Here is a 21,780-nt window from a genome sequence, read left to right as displayed (position 1 = left end):
TAATAGAACATTTTATAGTGGAGAATCCAATGATTTCTGCTGTCTGTTTTGTGTAGAAAGGAAAATGAAGAGCTGACCAGAGTTTAGTGCATAGCCAGTTTAACAGCACGCCTGTGAGTGTGAACAGGCCGCTGAAAACCAGAATTGGGTTACTTGAACTTTCACCAGTGGTGAAACCAAAGCCTGTGTGGAGTAGAGATTGCGATGAGTTCCAGATTCAGCGAATGAATGGCACACTCTCTAGTGGAGATTCCAAAGATTTCTGTAGTCTGGGTTGTGAGTACAGGAAAATGAAGTGTTTTCCAGGTTTGAGTGGATAGCCAGTAGAACAGCACGCCTGTGAGAGTGAACAGGCTGCTGAAAACCAGCATTGTGTTTCTTGGATATTCACCAGCAGTGTAACGAACAACTGCATGGAGTGGAGATTCAGAAGAATTCCGGATACGCAGTGAATGAATGGAACATTCTGTACTGGAGATAATAATGGTTTCTGAAGGCTGGGTTGTGTGGACAGGAAAATGAAGGGCTGACTAGGGTTGAGTGGATAGCCAGTTGAACATCACCCCTGCGACTGTGAACAGGTCGCAAAAATCCAGCATTGTGTACTTGGACATTCACAAGCGGTGTAACGAAAATCTGCCTGGAGTGGACATACAAATGAATTCCAGAGTCGCCGTGAATGTTTGGAACATTCTGTAGTGGAGATTCCAATGATTTCTGAAGTCTCGCTTTTGTGGACAGGAAAATGAAGAGCTGACCAGCGTTGAGTGTATAGCCAGGTGAACAGCATGCCTGCGAGTCGGAACAGGCCGCTGAGCGCCAGCAATGGGTTACTTGGACATTCACCAGTGGTGTAACGAAAATTCGCCTGGAGTTGGAATTCAGATGTTTTCCAAACTCGCAGTGAAAGAATGGAAAAATCTCTAATGGAGATGCCAATGATTTCTGAATAGTTTAATAGTAAGCCTGCGAGTGTGAAAATCAGCATTCGGTTACGTGGACATTCACCAGTTGTGCAATGTAAGGCGGACTGGAGTGGAGTTTCAGATGAATTCCACATTCGCCGTGAATGAGTGTTGTGGAGATTCCAATGATTTCTGACGTCTGGGTTGTGTGGAGAGGAAAATGAAGAGCTGACCAGGGTTGCATGGATAGCCCGATGAACAGCACGCCTGTGAGTGTGAACAGGCCGCTGAAAACCAGCATTGGGCTACTTGGACATTCACCAATGGTGTAACGAAAGACTGCGTGGAGTGGAGATTGAGATGAATTCCAGATTCGCAGTGAATGAATAGCAGAGTCTGTCGAGGAGATTCCAATGATTTCTGACATCTGTGTTGTATCGACAGGAAAATGAAGAGCTGATCTGGTTTGAGTGGATAGCCAGAAGAACAGCACGCCTGCGAGTGTGAACAGGCCGCAGAACACAAGCACTGCATTACTTGGACATTTACCTGTGGTGTAAAGGAAGTCTGCCTTCAAGTGGATATTGAGATGAATATCAGATTCGCAGTGAACGAATGGCACATTCGCTAGCGGAGATTCCATTTTTTTCTGACATCTGGGTTTCGTGACCAGGAAAATGAAGGGCTGACCATGTTTGATTAGATAATCAATTGAACAGAATGCCAGCGAGAGTGACCAGGACGGTGAAAATCAGAATTGGATTACTGGAACATTAACCAGTGGTGTAACATTAAACTTCCTGGAGTGCAGATGCAGATAAATTCCAGATTCGCAGTGAATGAACGGAACATTGTGTAGTCGAGATTCCAATGATTTCTGAAGTCTGGGTTGTGTGCGCAGGAATAGGAAGAGCTGACCAGGGTTGAGTGGATATCCAGTTAAACAACACGCCTGGGAATGTGAACAGGCCTCTGAAAACCAGCATTGGTTTACTTGTACATTTACCAGTGGTGTAACGAAAGTCTGCCTTTATTTGGAGATGGAGATGAATTTCAGATTCTCAGTGAATGAATGGCACATTCAGGGGTGGAGATTCCAATGATTTTTGAAGTCGGGGTTGTGTGGACAGGAAAATGAAGAATTGACCAGGGTTGAGTGGATAGCCAGTAGAACAGCAAGCCTACGAGTGTGAACAGGCCGCTGAAAGACAGCATTGGGTTACTTGGACATTCACCAGTGGTGGAACGAAAACTCGCCTGGAGTTGGAATTCAGATGTTTTCCAAAGTCGCAGTGAATGAATGGAAAAATCTCTAATGGAGATGCCAATGATTTCTGAATAGTTTAATAGTAAGCCTGCGTGTGTGATAATCAGCATTCGGTTTACTCGGACGTTCACCTGTGGTGTAACGAAAGCCTACCTGGATTTGCAGATTCAGATGAATTCCAGATTCGAAATGAATGAATGGAAAATTCTGTAGTGGAGATTCCAATGATTTCTGACGTCTGGGTTGTGCGGAGAGGAAAATGAAGAGCTGACCAGGGTTTTATGGACAGCCAGATTAACAGCACGCCTGCGAGTGTCAACAGGCCTATGAAAACCAGCCTTGAGTTTCTTGGACATTCACCAGTGGAGTAAAAAATGACGACCTCCTGTGGAGATTGAGATGAATTCCAGATTCTCAGTGAATGAATGACACATTCTGTAGTGGAGATTCCAATGATTTCTGAAGTATGGGTTGTCTTGACAGGAAAATGAAGAGCCTACCAGAGTTGTGTCGACAGGCAGTAGAACAGAATGCCTGCGGGTTTGAATAGGCAGCTGAATACCTGCATTGGGTTACTTGGACATTCACCAGTGGCGTAAAGAAAGTCTCCTTGCAGTGGATATTGAGGAAGAATTCCAGATTCAGATTGAATTAATAGAACCCTTTATAGTGGAGAATCCAATGATTTCTGCTGTCTGTTTTGTGTAGAAAGGAAAATGTAGAGCTGACCAGAGTTTAGTGCATAGCCAGTTTAACAGCACGCCTGTGAGTATGAACAGGCCGCTGAAAACCAGAACTTACTTGAACTTTCACCAGTGGTGAAACCAAAGCCTGTGTGGAGTAGAGATTGCGATGAGTTCCAGATTCAGCGAATGAATGGCACACTCTCTAGTGGAGATTCCAAAGATTTCTGTAGTCTGGGTTGTGAGTACAGGAAAATGAAGTGTTTTCCAGGTTTGAGTGGATAGCCAGTAGAACAGCACGCCTGTGAGAGTGAACAGGCTGCTGAAAACCAGCATTGTGTTTCTTGGATATTCACCAGCAGTGTAACGAACAACTGCATGGAGTGGAGATTCAGAAGAATTCCGGATACGCAGTGAATGAATGGAACATTCTGTACTGGAGATAATAATGGTTTCTGAAGGCTGGGTTGTGTGGACAGGAAAATGAAGGGCTGACTAGGGTTGAGTGGATAGCCAGTTGAACATCACCCCTGCGACTGTGAACAGGTCGCAAAAATCCAGCATTGTGTACTTGGACATTCACAAGTGGTGTAACGAAAATCTGCCTGGAGTGGACATACAAATGAATTCCAGAGTCGCCGTGAATGTTTGGAACATTCTGTAGTGGAGATTCCAATGATTTCTGAAGTCTCGCTTTTGTGGACAGGAAAATGAAGAGCTGACCAGCGTTGAGTGTATAGCCAGGTGAACAGCATGCCTGCGAGTCGGAACAGGCCGCTGAGCGCCAGCAATGGGTTACTTGGACATTCACCAGTGGTGTAACGAAAATTCGCCTGGAGTTGGAATTCAGATGTTTTCCAAACTCGCAGTGAAAGAATGGAAAAATCTCTAATGGAGATGCCAATGATTTCTGAATAGTTTAATAGTAAGCCTGCGAGTGTGAAAATCAGCATTCGGTTACGTGGACATTCACCAGTTGTGCAATGTAAGGCGGACTGGAGTGGAGTTTCAGATGAATTCCACATTCGCCGTGAATGAGTGTTGTGGAGATTCCAATGATTTCTGACGTCTGGGTTGTGTGGAGAGGAAAATGAAGAGCTGACCAGGGTTGCATGGATAGCCCGATGAACAGCACGCCTGTGAGTGTGAACAGGCCGCTGAAAACCAGCATTGGGCTACTTGGACATTCACCAATGGTGTAACGAAAGACTGCGTGGAGTGGAGATTGAGATGAATTCCAGATTCGCAGTGAATGAATAGCAGAGTCTGTCGAGGAGATTCCAATGATTTCTGACATCTGTGTTGTATCGACAGGAAAATGAAGAGCTGATCTGGTTTGAGTGGATAGCCAGAAGAACAGCACGCCTGCGAGTGTGAACAGGCCGCAGAACACAAGCACTGCATTACTTGGACATTTACCTGTGGTGTAAAGGAAGTCTGCCTTCAAGTGGATATTGAGATGAATATCAGATTCGCAGTGAACGAATGGCACATTCGCTAGCGGAGATTCCATTTTTTTCTGACATCTGGGTTTCGTGACCAGGAAAATGAAGGGCTGACCATGTTTGATTAGATAATCAATTGAACAGAATGCCAGCGAGAGTGACCAGGACGGTGAAAATCAGAATTGGATTACTGGAACATTAACCAGTGGTGTAACATTAAACTTCCTGGAGTGCAGATGCAGATAAATTCCAGATTCGCAGTGAATGAACGGAACATTGTGTAGTCGAGATTCCAATGATTTCTGAAGTCTGGGTTGTGTGCGCAGGAATAGGAAGAGCTGACCAGGGTTGAGTGGATATCCAGTTAAACAACACGCCTGGGAATGTGAACAGGCCTCTGAAAACCAGCATTGGTTTACTTGTACATTTACCAGTGGTGTAACGAAAGTCTGCCTTTATTTGGAGATGGAGATGAATTTCAGATTCTCAGTGAATGAATGGCACATTCAGGGGTGGAGATTCCAATGATTTTTGAAGTCGGGGTTGTGTGGACAGGAAAATGAAGAATTGACCAGGGTTGAGTGGATAGCCAGTAGAACAGCAAGCCTACGAGTGTGAACAGGCCGCTGAAAGACAGCATTGGGTTACTTGGACATTCACCAGTGGTGGAACGAAAACTCGCCTGGAGTTGGAATTCAGATGTTTTCCAAAGTCGCAGTGAATGAATGGAAAAATCTCTAATGGAGATGCCAATGATTTCTGAATAGTTTAATAGTAAGCCTGCGTGTGTGATAATCAGCATTCGGTTTACTCGGACGTTCACCTGTGGTGTAACGAAAGCCTACCTGGATTTGCAGATTCAGATGAATTCCAGATTCGAAATGAATGAATGGAAAATTCTGTAGTGGAGATTCCAATGATTTCTGACGTCTGGGTTGTGCGGAGAGGAAAATGAAGAGCTGACCAGGGTTTTATGGACAGCCAGATTAACAGCACGCCTGCGAGTGTCAACAGGCCTATGAAAACCAGCCTTGAGTTTCTTGGACATTCACCAGTGGAGTAAAAAATGACGACCTCCTGTGGAGATTGAGATGAATTCCAGATTCTCAGTGAATGAATGACACATTCTGTAGTGGAGATTCCAATGATTTCTGAAGTATGGGTTGTCTTGACAGGAAAATGAAGAGCCTACCAGAGTTGTGTCGACAGGCAGTAGAACAGAATGCCTGCGGGTTTGAATAGGCAGCTGAATACCTGCATTGGGTTACTTGGACATTCACCAGTGGCGTAAAGAAAGTCTCCTTGCAGTGGATATTGAGGAAGAATTCCAGATTCAGATTGAATTAATAGAACCTTTTATAGTGGAGAATCCAATGATTTCTGCTGTCTGTTTTGTGTAGAAAGGAAAATGTAGAGCTGACCAGAGTTTAGTGCATAGCCAGTTTAACAGCACGCCTGTGAGTATGAACAGGCCGCTGAAAACCAGAACTTACTTGAACTTTCACCAGTGGTGAAACCAAAGCCTGTGTGGAGTAGAGATTGCGATGAGTTCCAGATTCAGCGAATGAATGGCACACTCTCTAGTGGAGATTCCAAAGATTTCTGTAGTCTGGGTTGTGAGTACAGGAAAATGAAGTGTTTTCCAGGTTTGAGTGGATAGCCAGTAGAACAGCACGCCTGTGAGAGTGAACAGGCTGCTGAAAACCAGCATTGTGTTTCTTGGATATTCACCAGCAGTGTAACGAACACCTGCATGGAGTGGAGATTCAGAAGAATTCCGGATACGCAGTGAATGAATGGAACATTCTGTACTGGAGATAATAATGGTTTCTGAAGGCTGGGTTGTGTGGACAGGAAAATGAAGGGCTGACTAGGGTTGAGTGGATAGCCAGTTGAACATCACCCCTGCGACTGTGAACAGGTCGCAAAAATCCAGCATTGTGTACTTGGACATTCACAAGTGGTGTAACGAAAATCTGCCTGGAGTGGACATACAAATGAATTCCAGAGTCGCCGTGAATGTTTGGAACATTCTGTAGTGGAGATTCCAATGATTTCTGAAGTCTCGCTTTTGTGGACAGGAAAATGAAGAGCTGACCAGCGTTGAGTGTATAGCCAGGTGAACAGCATGCCTGCGAGTCGGAACAGGCCGCTGAGAGCCAGCAATGGGTTACTTGGACATTCACCAGTGGTGTAACGAAAATTCGCCTGGAGTTGGAATTCAGATGTTTTCCAAACTCGCAGTGAAAGAATGGAAAAATCTCTAATGGAGATGCCAATGATTTCTGAATAGTTTAATAGTAAGCCTGCAAGTGTGAAAATCAGCATTCGGTTACGTGGACATTCACCAGTTGTGTAATGTAAGGCGGACTGGAGTGGAGTTTCAGATGAATTCCACATTCGCCGTGAATGAGTGGAACATTCTGTAGTGGCGATTCCAATGATTTCTGACGTCTGGGTTGTGTGGAGAGGAAAATGAAGAGCTGACCAGGGTTGCATGGATAGCCCGATGAACAGCACGCCTGTGAGTGTGAACAGGCCGCTGAAAACCAGCATTGGGCTACTTGGACATTCACCAATGGTGTAACGAAAGACCGCGTGGAGTGGAGATTGAGATGAATTCCAGATTTGCAGTGAATGAATAGCAGAGTCTGTCGAGGAAATTCCAATGATTTCTGACATCTGTGTTGTATCGACAGGAAAATGAAGAGCTGACCTGGTTTGAGTGGATAGCCAGAAGAACAGCACGCCTGCGAGTGTGAACAGGCCGCAGAACACAAGCACTGCATTACTTGGACATTTACCTGTGGTGTAAAGGAAGTGTGCCTTCAAGTGGATATTGAGATGAATATCAGATTCGCAGTGAACGAATGGCACATTCTCTAGCGGAGATTCCATTTTTTTCTGACATCTGGGTTTCGTGACCAGGAAAATGAAGGGCTGACCATGTTTGATTAGATAATCAATTGAACAGAACGCCAGCGAGAGTGACCAGGACGTTGAAAATCAGAATTGGATTACTGGAACATTAACCAGTGGTGTAACATTAAACTTCCTGGAGTGCAGATGCAGATGAATTCCAGATTCGCAGTGAATGAACGGAACATTCTGTAGTCGAGATTCCAATGATTTCTGAAGTCTGGGTTGTGTGCGCAGGAATATGAAGAGCTGACCAGGGTTGAGTGGATATCCAGTTAAACAACACGCCTGGGAATGTGAACAGGCCTCTGAAAACCAGCATTGGTTTACTTGTACATTTACCAGTGGTGTAACGAAAGTCTGCCTTTATTTGGAGATGGAGATGAATTTCAGATTCTCAGTGAATGAATGGCACATTCAGGGGTGGAGATTCCAATGATTTTTGAAGTCGGGGTTGTGTGGACAGGAAAATGAAGAATTGACCAGGGTTGAGTGGAAAGCCAGTAGAACAGCATGCCTACGAGTGTGAACAGGCCGCTGAAAGACAGCATTGGGTTACTTGGACATTCACCAGTGGTGGAACGAAAACTCGCCTGGAGTTGGAATTCAGATGTTTTCCAAAGTCGCAGTGAATGAATAGAAAAATCTCTAATGGAGATGCCAATGATTTCTGAATAGTTTAATAGTAAGCCTGCGTGTGTGATAATCAGCATTCGGTTTACTCGGACGTTCACCTGTGGTGTAACGAAAGCCTACCTGGATTTGCAGATTCAGATGAATTCCAGATTCGGAATGAATGAATGGAAAATTCTGTAGTGGAGATTCCAATGATTTCTGACGTCTGGGTTGTGCGGAGAGGAAAATGAAGAGCTGACCAGGGTTTTATGGACAGCCAGATTAACAGCACGCCTGCGAGTGTCAACAGGCCGATGAAAACCAGCCTTGAGTTTCTTGGAAATTCACCAGTGGAGTAAAAAATGACGACCTCCTGTGGAGATTGAGATGAATTCCAGATTCTCAGTGAATGAATGACACATTCTGTAGTGGAGATACCAATGATTTCTGAAGTATGGGTTGTGTTGACAGGAAAATGAAGAGCCTACCAGAGTTGTGTCGACAGGCAGTAGAACAGCACGCCTGCGGGTTTGAATAGGCAGCTGAATACCTGCATTGGGTTACTTGGACATTCACCAGTGGTGTAAAGAAAGTCTACTTGCAGTGGATATTGAGGAAGAATTCCAGATTCAGATTGAATTAATAGAACATTTTATAGTGGAGAATCCAATGATTTCTGCTGTCTGTTTTGTGTAGAAAGGAAAATGAAGAGCTGACCAGAGTTTAGTGCATAGCCAGTTTAACAGCACGCCTGTGAGTGTGAACAGGCCGCTGAAAACCAGAAATGGGTTACTTGAACTTTCACCAGTGGTGAAACCAAAGCCTGTGTGGAGTAGAGATTGCGATGAGTTCCAGATTCAGCGAATGAATGGCACACTCTCTAGTGGAGATTCCAAAGATTTCTGTAGTCTGGGTTGTGAGTACAGGAAAATGAAGTGTTTTCCAGGTTTGAGTGGATAGCCAGTAGAACAGCACGCCTGTGAGAGTGAACAGGCTGCTGAAAACCAGCATTGTGTTTCTTGGATATTCACCAGCAGTGTAACGAACACCTGCATGGAGTGGAGATTCAGAAGAATTCCGGATACGCAGTGAATGAATGGAACATTCTGTACTGGGGATAATAATGGTTTCTGAAGGCTGGGTTGTGTGGACAGGAAAATGTAGGGCTGACTAGGGTTGAGTGGATAGCCAGTTGAACATCACCCCTGCGACTGTGAACAGGTCGCAAAAATCCAGCATTGTGTACTTGGACATTCACAAGTGGTGTAACGAAAATCTGCCTGGAGTGGACGTACAAATGAATTCCAGAGTCGCCGTGAATGTTTGGAACATTCTGTAGTGGAGATTCCAATGATTTCTGAAGTCTCGCTTTTATGGAAAGGAAAATGAAGAGCTGACCAGCGTTGAGTGTATAGCCAGGTGAACAGCATGCCTGCGAGTCGGAACAGGCCGCTGAGAGCCAGCAATGGGTTACTTGGACATTCACCAGTGGTGTAACGAAAATTCGCCTGGAGTTGGAATTCAGATGTTTTCCAAACTCGCAGTGAAAGAATGGAAAAATCTCTAATGGAGATGCCAATGATTTCTGAATAGTTTAATAGTAAGCCTGCGAGTGTGAAAATCAGCATTCGGTTACGTGGACATTCACCAGTTGTGTAATGTAAGGCGGACTGGAGTGGAGTTTCAGATGAATTCCACATTCGCCGTGAATGAGTGGAACATTCTGTAGTGGCGATTCCAATGATTTCTGACGTCTGGGTTGTGTGGAGAGGAAAATGAAGAGCTGACCAGGGTTGCATGGATAGCCCGATGAACAGCACGCCTGTGAGTGTGAACAGGCCGCTGAAAACCAGCATTGGGCTACTTGGACATTCACCAATGGTGTAACGAAAGACTGCGTGGAGTGGAGATTGAGATGAATTCCAGATTCGCAGTGAATGAATAGCAGAGTCTGTCGAGGAGATTCCAATGATTTCTGACATCTGTGTTGTATCGACAGGAAAATGAAGAGCTGACCTGGTTTGAGTGGATAGCCAGAAGAACAGCACGCCTGCGAGGGTGAACAGGCCGCAGAACACAAGCACTGCATTACTTGGACATTTACCTGTGGTGTAAAGGAAGTGTGCCTTCAAGTGGATATTGAGATGAATATCAGATTCGCAGTGAACGAATGGCACATTCTCTAGCGGAGATTCCATTTTTTTCTGACATCTGGGTTTCGTGACCAGGAAAATGAAGGGCTGACCATGTTTGATTAGATAATCAATTGAACAGAACGCCAGCGAGAGTGACCAGGACGGTGAAAATCAGAATTGGATTACTGGAACATTAACCAGTGGTGTAACATTAAACTTCCTGGAGTGCAGATGCAGATGAATTCCAGATTCGCAGTGAATGAACGGAACATTCTGTAGTCGAGATTCCAATGATTTCTGAAGTCTGGGTTGTGTGCGCAGGAATATGAAGAGCTGACCAGGGTTGAGTGGATATCCAGTTAAACAACACGCCTGGGAATGTGAACAGGCCTCTGAAAACCAGCATTGGTTTACTTGTACATTTACCAGTGGTGTAACGAAAGTCTGCCTTTATTTATTTGGAGATGGAGATGAATTTCAGATTCTCAGTGAATGAATGGCACATTCAGGGGTGGAGATTCCAATGATTTTTGAAGTCGGGGTTGTGTGGACAGGAAAATGAAGAATTGACCAGGGTTGAGTGGATAGCCAGTAGAACAGCATGCCTACGAGTGTGAACAGGCCGCTGAAAGACAGCATTGGGTTACTTGGACATTCACCAGTGGTGGAACGAAAACTCGCCTGGAGTTGGAATTCAGATGTTTTCCAAAGTCGCAGTGAATGAATGGAAAAATCTCTAATGGAGATGCCAATGATTTCTGAATAGTTTAATAGTAAGCCTGCGTGTGTGATAATCAGCATTCGGTTTACTCGGACGTTCACCTGTGGTGTAACGAAAGCCTACCTGGATTTGCAGATTCAGATGAATTCCAGATTCGGAATGAATGAATGGAAAATTCTGTAGTGGAGATTCCAATGATTTCTGACGTCTGGGTTGTGCGGAGAGGAAAATGAAGAGCTGACCAGGGTTTTATGGACAGCCAGATTAACAGCACGCCTGCGAGTGTCAACAGGCCGATGAAAACCAGCCTTGAGTTTCTTGGACATTCACCAGTGGAGTAAAAAATGACGACCTCCTGTGGAGATTGAGATGAATTCCAGATTCTCAGTGAATGAATGACACATTCTGTAGTGGAGATTCCAATGATTTCTGAAGTATGGGTTGTGTTGACAGGAAAATGAAGAGCCTACCAGAGTTGTGTCGACAGGCAGTAGAACAGCACGCCTGCGGGTTTGAATAGGCAGCTGAATACCTGCATTGGGTTACTTGGACATTCACCAGTGGTGTAAAGAAAGTCTACTTGCAGTGGATATTGAGGAAGAATTCCAGATTCAGATTGAATTAATAGAACCTTTTATAGTGGAGAATCCAATGATTTCTGCTGTCTGTTTTGTGTAGAAAGGAAAATGAAGAGCTGACCAGAGTTTAGTGCATAGCCAGTTTAACAGCACGCCTGTGAGTGTGAACAGGCCGCTGAAAACCAGAATTGGGTTACTTGAACTTTCACCAGTGGTGAAACCAAAGCCTGTGTGGAGTAGAGATTGCGATGAGTTCCAGATTCAGCGAATGAATGGCACACTCTCTAGTGGAGATTCCAAAGATTTCTGTAGTCTGGGTTGTGAGTACAGGAAAATGAAGTGTTTTCCAGGTTTGAGTGGATAGCCAGTAGAACAGCACGCCTGTGAGAGTGAACAGGTTGCTGAAAACCAGCATTGTGTTTCTTGGATATTCACCAGCAGTGTAACGAACACCTGCATGGAGTGGAGATTCAGAAGAATTCCGGATACGCAGTGAATGAATGGAACATTCTGTACTGGAGATAATAATGGTTTCTGAAGGCTGGGTTGTGTGGACAGGAAAATGAAGGGCTGACTAGGGTTGAGTGGATAGCCAGTTGAACATCACCCATGCGACTGTGAACAGGTCGCAAAAATCCAGCATTGTGTACTTGGACATTCACAAGTGGTGTAACGAAAATCTGCCTGGAGTGGACGTACAAATGAATTCCAGAGTCGCCGTGAATGTTTGGAACATTCTGTAGTGGAGATTCCAATGATTTCTGAAGTCTCGCTTTTGTGGACAGGAAAATGAAGAGCTGACCATCGTTGAGTGTATAGCCAGGTGAACAGCATGCCTGCGAGTCGGAACAGGCCGCTGAGAGCCAGCAATGGGTTACTTGGACATTCACCAGTGGTGTAACGAAAATTCGCCTGGAGTTGGAATTCAGATGTTTTCCAAACTCGCAGTGAAAGAATGGAAAAATCTCTAATGGAGATGCCAATGATTTCTGTATAGTTTAATAGTAAGCCTGCGAGTGTGAAAATCAGCATTCGGTTACGTGGACATTCACCAGTTGTGTAATGTAAGGCGGACTGGAGTGGAGTTTCAGATGAATTCCACATTCGCCGTGAATGAGTGGAACATTCTGTAGTGGAGATTCCAATGATTTCTGACGTCTGGGTTGTGTGGAGAGGAAAATGAAGAGCTGACCAGGGTTGCATGGATAGCCCGATGAACAGCACGCCTGTGAGTGTGAACAGGCCGCTGAAAACCAGCATTGGGCTACTTGGACATTCACCACTGGTGTAACGAAAGACTGCGTGGAGTGGAGATTGAGATGAATTCCAGATTCGCAGTGAATGAATAGCAGAGTCTGTCGAGGAGATTCCAATGATTTCTGACATCTGTGTTGTATCGACAGGAAAATGAAGAGCTGACCTGGTTTGAGTGGATAGCCAGAAGAACAGCACGCCTGCGAGGGTGAACAGGCCGCAGAACACAAGCACTGCATTACTTGGACATTTACCTGTGGTGTAAAGGAAGTCTGCCTTCAAGTGGATATTGAGATGAATATCAGATTCGCAGTGAACGAATGGCACATTCTCTAGCGGAGATTCCATTTTTTTCTGACATCTGGGTTTCGTGACCAGGAAAATGAAGGGCTGACCATGTTTGATTAGATAATCAATTGAACAGAACGCCAGCGAGAGTGACCAGGACGGTGAAAATCAGAATTGGATTACTGGAACATTAACCAGTGGTGTAACATTAAACTTCCTGGAGTGCAGATGCAGATGAATTCCAGATTCGCAGTGAATGAACGGAACATTCTGTAGTCGAGATTCCAATGATTTCTGAAGTCTTGGTTGTGTGCGCAGGAATATGAAGAGCTGACCAGGGTTGAGTGGATATCCAGTTAAACAACACGCCTGGGAATGTGAACAGGCCTCTGAAAACCAGCATTGGTTTACTTGTACATTTACCAGTGGTGTAACGAAAGTCTGCCTTTATTTGGAGATGGAGATGAATTTCAGATTCTCAGTGAATGAATGGCACATTCAGAGGTGGAGATTCCAATGATTTTTGAAGTCGGGGTTGTGTGGACAGGAAAATGAAGAATTGACCAGGGTTGAGTGGATAGCCAGTAGAACAGCATGCCTACGAGTGTGAACAGGCCGCTGAAAGACAGCATTGGGTTACTTGGACATTCACCAGTGGTGGAACGAAAACTCGCCTGGAGTTGGAATTCAGATGTTTTCCAAAGTCGCAGTGAATGAATGGAAAAATCTCTAATGGAGATGCCAATGATTTCTGAATAGTTTAATAGTAAGCCTGCGTGTGTGATAATCAGCATTCGGTTTACTCGGACGTTCACCTGTGGTGTAACGAAAGCCTACCTGGATTTGCAGATTCAGATGAATTCCAGATTCGGAATGAATGAATGGAAAATTCTGTAGTGGAGATTCCAATGATTTCTGACGTCTGGGTTGTGCGGAGAGGAAAATGAAGAGCTGACCAGGGTTTTATGGACAGCCAGATTAACAGCACGCCTGCGAGTGTCAACAGGCCGATGAAAACCAGCCTTGAGTTTCTTGGACATTCACCAGTGGAGTAAAAAATGACGACCTCCTGTGGAGATTGAGATGAATTCCAGATTCTCAGTGAATGAATGACACATTCTGTAGTGGAGATTCCAATGATTTCTGAAGTATGGGTTGTGTTGACAGGAAAATGAAGAGCCTACCAGAGTTGTGTCGACAGGCAGTAGAACAGCACGCCTGCGGGTTTGAATAGGCAGCTGAATACCTGCATTGGGTTACTTGGACATTCACCGGTGGTGTAAAGAAAGTCTACTTGCAGTGGATATTGAGGAAGAATTCCAGATTCAGATTGAATTAATAGAACATTTTATAGTGGAGAATCCAATGATTTCTGCTGTCTGTTTTGTGTAGAAAGGAAAATGAAGAGCTGACCAGAGTTTAGTGCATAGCCAGTTTAACAGCACGCCTGTGAGTGTGAACAGGCCGCTGAAAACCAGAATTGGGTTACTTGAACTTTCACCAGTGGTGAAACCAAAGCCTGTGTGGAGTAGAGATTGCGATGAGTTCCAGATTCAGCGAATGAATGGCACACTCTCTAGTGGAGATTCCAAAGATTTCTGTAGTCTGGGTTGTGAGTACAGGAAAATGAAGTGTTTTCCAGGTTTGAGTGGATAGCCAGTAGAACAGCACGCCTGTGAGAGTGAACAGGCTGCTGAAAACCAGCATTGTGTTTCTTGGATATTCACCAGCAGTGTAACGAACACCTGCATGGAGTGGAGATTCAGAAGAATTCCGGATACGCAGTGAATGAATGGAACATTCTGTACTGGAGATAATAATGGTTTCTGAAGGCTGGGTTGTGTGGACAGGAAAATGAAGGGCTGACTAGGGTTGAGTGGATAGCCAGTTGAAGATCACCCCTGCGACTGTGAACAGGTCGCAAAAATCCAGCATTGTGTACTTGGACATTCATAAGTGGTGTAACGAAAATCTGCCTGGAGTGGACATACAAATGAATTCCAGAGTCGCCGTGAATGTTTGGAACATTCTGTAGTGGAGATTCCAATGATTTCTGAAGTCTCGCTTTTGTGGACAGGAAAATGAAGAGCTGACCGGCGTTGAGTGTATAGCCAGGTGAACAGCATGCCTGCGAGTCGGAACAGGCCGCTGAGAGCCAGCAATGGGTTACTTGGACATTCACCAGTGGTGGAACGAAAATTCGCCTGGAGTTGGAATTCAGATGTTTTCCAAACTCGCAGTGAAAGAATGGAAAAATCTCTAATGGAGATGCCAATGATTTCTGAATAGTTTAATAGTAAGCCTGCGAGTGTGAAAATCAGCATTCGGTTACGTGGACATTCACCAGTTGTGTAATGTAAGGCGGACTGGAGTGGAGTTTCAGATGAATTCCACATTCGCCGTGAATGAGTGGAACATTCTGTAGTGGAGATTCCAATGATTTCTGACGTCTGGGTTGTGTGGAGAGGAAAATGAAGAGCTGACCAGGGTTGCATGGATAGCCCGATGAACAGCACGCCTGTGAGTGTGAACAGGCCGCTGAAAACCAGCATTGGGCTACTTGGACATTCACCACTGGTGTAACGAAAGACTGCGTGGAGTGGAGATTGAGATGAATTCCAGATTCGCAGTGAATGAATAGCAGAGTCTGTCGAGGAGATTCCAATGATTTCTGACATCTGTGTTGTATCGACAGGAAAATGAAGAGCTGACCTGGTTTGAGTGGATAGCCAGAAGAACAGCACGCCTGCGAGGGTGAACAGGCCGCAGAACACAAGCACTGCATTACTTGGACATTTACCTGTGGTGTAAAGGAAGTCTGCCTTCAAGTGGATATTGAGATGAATATCAGATTCGCAGTGAACGAATGGCACATTCTCTAGCGGAGATTCCATTTTTTTCTGACATCTGGGTTTCGTGACCAGGAAAATGAAGGGCTGACCATGTTTGATTAGATAATCAATTGAACAGAACGCCAGCGAGAGTGACCAGGACGGTGAAAATCAGAATTGGATTACTGGAACATTAACCAGTGGTGTAACATTAAACTTCCTGGAGTGCAGATGCAGATGAATTCCAGATTCGCAGTGAATGAACGGAACATTCTGTAGTCGAGATTCCAATGATTTCTGAAGTCTGGGTTGTGTGCGCAGGAATATGAAGAGCTGACCAGGGTTGAGTGGATATCCAGTTAAACAACACGCCTGGGAATGTGAACAGGCCTCTGAAAACCAGCATTGGTTTACTTGTACATTTACCAGTGGTGTAACGAAAGTCTGCCTTTATTTGGAGATGGAGATGAATTTCAGATTCTCAGTGAATGAATGGCACATTCAGGGGTGGAGATTCCAATGATTTTTGAAGTCGGGGTTGTGTGGACAGGAAAATGAAGAATTGACCAGGGTTGAGTGGATAGCCAGTAGAACAGCATGCCTACGAGTGTGAACAGGCCGCTGAAAGACAGCATTGGGTTACTTGGACATTCACCAGTGGTGGAACGAAAACTCGCCTGGAGTTGGAATTCAGATGTTTTCCAAAGTCGCAGTGAATGAATGGAAAAATCTGTAATGGAGATGCCAATGATTTCTGAATAGTTTAATAGTAAGCCTGCGTGTGTGATAATCAGCATTCGGTTTACTCGGACGTTCACCTGTGGTGTAACGAAAGCCTACCTGGATTTGCAGATTCAGATGAATTCCAGATTCGGAATGAATGAATGGAAAATTCTGTAGTGGAGATTCCAATGATTTCTGACGTCTGGGTTGTGCGGAGAGGAAAATGAAGAGCTGACCAGGGTTTTATGGACAGCCAGATTAACAGCACGCCTGCGAGTGTCAACAGGCCGATGAAAACCAGCCTTGAGTTTCTTGGACATTCACCAGTGGAGTAAAAAATGACGACCTCCTGTGGAGATTGAGATGAATTCCAGATTCTCAGTGAATGAATGACACATTCTGTAGTGGAGAGTCTAATGATTTCTGAAGTATGGTTTGTGTTGACAGGAAAATGAAGAGCCTACCAGAGTTGTGTCGACAGGCAGTAGAACAGCACGCCTGCGGGTTTGAATAGGCAGCTGAATACCTGCATTGGGTTACTTGGACATTCACCAGTGGTGTAAAGAAAGTCTACTTGCAGTGCATATTGAGGAAGAATTCCAGATTCAGATTGAATTAATAGAACCTTTTATAGTGGAGAATCCAATGATTTCTGCTGTCTGTTTTGTGTAGAAAGGAAAATGAAGAGCTGACCAGAGTTTAGTGCATAGCCAGTTTAACAGCACGCCTGTGAGAGTGAACAGGCCGCTGAAAACCAGAATTGGGTTACTTGAACTTTCACCAGTGGTGAAACCAAAGCCTGTGTGGAGTAGAGATTGCGATGAGTTCCAGATTCAGCGAATGAATGGCACACTCTCTAGTGGAGATTCCAAAGATTTTTGTAGTCTGGGTTGTGAGTACAGGAAAATGAAGTGTTTTCCAGGTTTGAGTGGATAGCCAGTAGAACAGCACGCCTGTGAGAGTGAACAGGCTGCTGAAAACCAGCATTGTGTTTCTTGGATATTCACCAGCAGTGTAACGAACATCTGCATGGAGTGGAGATTCAGAAGAATTCCGGATACGCAGTGAATGAATGGAACATTCTGTACTGGAGATAATAATGGTTTCTGAAGGCTGGGTTGTGTGGACAGGAAAATGAAGGGCTGACTAGGGTTGAGTGGATAGCCAGTTGAACATCACCCCTGCGACTGTGAACAGGTCGCAAAAATCCAGCATTGTGTACTTGGACATTCACAAGTGGTGTAACGAAAATCTGCCTGGAGTGGACATACAAATGAATTCCAGAGTCGCCGTGAATGTTTGGAACATTCTGTAGTGGAGATTCCAATGATTTCTGAAGTCTCGCTTTTGTGGACAGGAAAATGAAGAGCTGACCGGCGTTGAGTGTATAGCCAGGTGAACAGCATGCCTGCGAGTCGGAACAGGCCGCTGAGAGCCAGCAATGGGTTACTTGGACATTCACCAGTGGTGTAACGAAAATTCGCCTGGAGTTGGAATTCAGATGTTTTCCAAACTCGCAGTGAAAGAATGGAAAAATCTCTAATGGAGATGCCAATGATTTCTGAATAGTTTAATAGTAAGCCTGCGAGTGTGAAAATCAGCATTCGGTTACGTGGACATTCACCAGTTGTGTAATGTAAGGCGGACTGGAGTGGAGTTTCAGATGAATTCCACATTCGCCGTGAATGAGTGGAACATTCTGTAGTGGAGATTCCAATGATTTCTGACGTCTGGGTTGTGTGGAGAGGAAAATGAAGAGCTGACCAGGGTTGCATGGATAGCCCGATGAAGAGCACGCCTGTGAGTGTGAACAGGCCGCTGAAAACCAGCATTGGGCTACTTGGACATTCACCACTGGTGTAACGAAAGACTGCGTGGAGTGGAGATTGAGATGAATTCCAGATTCGCAGTGAATGAATAGCAGAGTCTGTCGAGGAGATTCCAATGATTTCTGACATCTGTGTTGTATCGACAGGAAAATGAAGAGCTGACCTGGTTTGAGTGGATAGCCAGAAGAACAGCACGCCTGCGAGGGTGAACAGGCCGCAGAACACAAGCACTGCATTACTTGGACATTTACCTGTGGTGTAAAGGAAGTCTGCCTTCAAGTGGATATTGAGATGAATATCAGATTCGCAGTGAACGAATGGCACATTCTCTAGCGGAGATTCCATTTTTTTCTGACATCTGGGTTTCGAGACCAGGAAAATGAAGGGCTGACCATGTTTGATTAGATAATCAATTGAACAGAACGCCAGCGAGAGTGACCAGGACGGTGAAAATCAGAATTGGATTACTGGAACATTAACCAGTGGTGTAACATTAAACTTCCTGGAGTGCAGATGCAGATGAATTCCAGATTCGCAGTGAATGAACGGAACATTCTGTAGTCGAGATTCCAATGATTTCTGAAGTCTGGGTTGTGTGCGCAGGAATATGAAGAGCTGACCAGGGTTGAGTGGATATCCAGTTAAACAACACGCCTGGGAATGTGAACAGGCCTCTGAAAACCAGCATTGGTTTACTTGTACATTTACCAGTGGTGTAACGAAAGTCTGCCTTTATTTGGAGATGGAGATGAATTTCAGATTCTCAGTGAATGAATGGCACATTCAGGGGTGGAGATTCCAATGATTTTTGAAGTCGGGGTTGTGTGGACAGGAAAATGAAGAATTGACCAGGGTTGAGTGGATAGCCAGTAGAACAGCATGCCTACGAGTGTAAACAGGCCGCTGAAAGACAGCATTGGGTTACTTGGACATTCACCAGTGGTGGAACGAAAACTCGCCTGGAGTTGGAATTCAGATGTTTTCCAAAGTCGCAGTGAATGAATGGAAAAATCTCTAATGGAGATGCCAATGATTTCTGAATAGTTTAATAGTAAGCCTACGTGTGTGATAATCAGCATTCGGTTTACTCGGACGTTCACCTGTGGTGTAACGAAAGCCTACCTGGATTTGCAGATTCAGATGAATTCCAGATTCGGAATGAATGAATGGAAAATTCTGTAGTGGAGATTCCAATGATTTCTGACGTCTGGGTTGTGCGGAGAGGAAAATGAAGAGCTGACCAGGATTTTATGGACAGCCAGATTAACAGCACGCCTGCGAGTGTCAACAGGCCTATGAAAACCAGCCTTGAGTTTCTTGGACATTCACCAGTGGAGTAAAAAATGACGACCTTCTGTGGAGATTGAGATGAATTCCAGATTCTCAGTGAATGAATGACACATTCTGTAGTGGAGATTCCAATGATTTCTGAAGTATGGGTTGTGTTGACAGGAAAATGAAGAGCCTACCAGAGTTGTGTCGACAGGCAGTAGAACAGCACGCCTGCGGGTTTGAATAGGCAGCTGAATACCTGCATTGGGTTACTTGGACATTCACCAGTGGTGTAAAGAAAGTCTACTTGCAGTGGATATTGAGGAAGAATTCCAGATTCAGATTGAATTAATAGAACATTTTATAGTGGAGAATCCAATGATTTCTGCTGTCTGTTTTGTGTAGAAAGGAAAATGAAGAGCTGACCAGAGTTTAGTGCATAGCCAGTAGGACAGCACGCCTGTGAGAGTGAACAGGCTGCTGAAAACCAGCATTGTGTTTCTTGGATATTCACCAGCAGTGTAACGAACATCTGCATGGAGTGGAGATTCAGAAGAATTCCGGATACGCAGTGAATGAATGGAACATTCTGTACTGGAGATAATAATGGTTTCTGAAGGCTGGGTTGTGTGGACAGGAAAATGAAGGGCTGACTATGGTTGAGTGGATAGCCAGTTGAACATCACCCCTGCGACTGTGAACAGGTCGCAAAAATCCAGCATTTTGTACTTGGACATTCACAAGTGGTGTAACGAAAATCTGCCTGGAGTGGACATACAAATGAATTCCAGAGTCGCCGTGAATGTTTGGAACATTCTGTAGTGGAGATTCCAATGATTTCTGAAGTCTCGCTTTTGTGGACAGGAAAATGAAGAGCTGACCGGCGTTGAGTGTATAGCCAGGTGAACAGCATGCCTGCGAGTCAGAACAGGCCGCTGAGAGCCAGCAATGTGTTACTTGGACATTCACCAGTGGTGTAACGAAAATTCGCCTGGAGTTGGAATTCAGATGTTTTCCAAACTCGCAGTGAAAGAATGGAAAAATCTCTAATGGAGATGCCAATGATTTCTGAATAGTTTAATAGTAAGCCTGCGAGTGTGAAAATCAGCATTCGGTTACGTGGACATTCACCAGTTGTGTAATGTAAGGCGGACTGGAGTGGAGTTTCAGATGAATTCCACATTCGCCGTGAATGAGTGGAACATTCTGTAGTGGAGATTCCAATGATTTCTGACGTCTGGGTTGTGTGGAGAGGAAAATGAAGAGCTGACCAGGGTTGCATGGATAGCCCGATGAACAGCACGCCTGTGAGTGTGAACAGGCCGCTGAAAACCAGCATTGGGCTACTTGGACATTCACCAATGGTGTAACGAAAGACTGCGTGGAGTGGAGATTGAGATGAATTCCAGATTCGCAGTGAATGAATAGCAGAGTCTGTCGAGGAGATTCCAATGATTTCTGACATCTGTGTTGTATCGACAGGAAAATGAAGAGCTGACCTGGTTTGAGTGGATAGCCAGAAGAACAGCACGACTGCGAGGGTGAACAGGCCGCAGAACACAAGCACTGCATTACTTGGACATTTACCTGTGGTGTAAAGGAAGTCTGCCTTCAAGTGGATATTGAGATGAATATCAGATTCGCAGTGAACGAATGGCACATTCTCTAGCGGAGATTCCATTTTTTTCTGACATCTGGGTTTCGTGACCAGGAAAATGAAGGGCTGACCATGTTTGATTAGATAATCCATTGAACAGAACGCCAGCGAGAGTGACCAGGACGGTGAAAATCAGAATTGGATTACTGGAACATTAACCAGTGGTGTAACATTAAACTTCCTGGAGTGCAGATGCAGATGAATTCCAGATTCGCAGTGAATGAACGGAACATTCTGTAGTCGAGATTCCAATGATTTCTGAAGTCTGGGTTGTGTGCGCAGGAATATGAAGAGCTGACCAGGGTTGAGTGGATATCCAGTTAAACAACACGCCTGGGAATGTGAACAGGCCTCTGAAAACCAGCATTGGTTTACTTGTACATTTACCAGTGGTGTAACGAAAGTCTGCCTTTATTTGGAGATGGAGATGAATTTCAGATTCTCAGTGAATGAATGGCACATTCAGGGGTGGAGATTCCAATGATTTTTGAAGTCGGGGTTGTGTGGACAGGAAAATGAAGAATTGACCAGGGTTGAGTGGATAGCCAGTAGAACAGCATGCCTACGAGTGTGAACAGGCCGCTGAAAGACAGCATTGGGTTACTTGGACATTCACCAGTGGTGGAACGAAAACTCGCCTGGAGTTGGAATTCAGATG

Source organism: Sorex fumeus, unplaced genomic scaffold (assembly GCF_029834395.1).
Source record: "Sorex fumeus unplaced genomic scaffold, SorFum_2.1 ptg000276c, whole genome shotgun sequence".
Taxonomy (NCBI): Eukaryota; Metazoa; Chordata; class Mammalia; order Eulipotyphla; family Soricidae; genus Sorex; species Sorex fumeus.
This window is presented reverse-complemented; position numbering follows the sequence as displayed.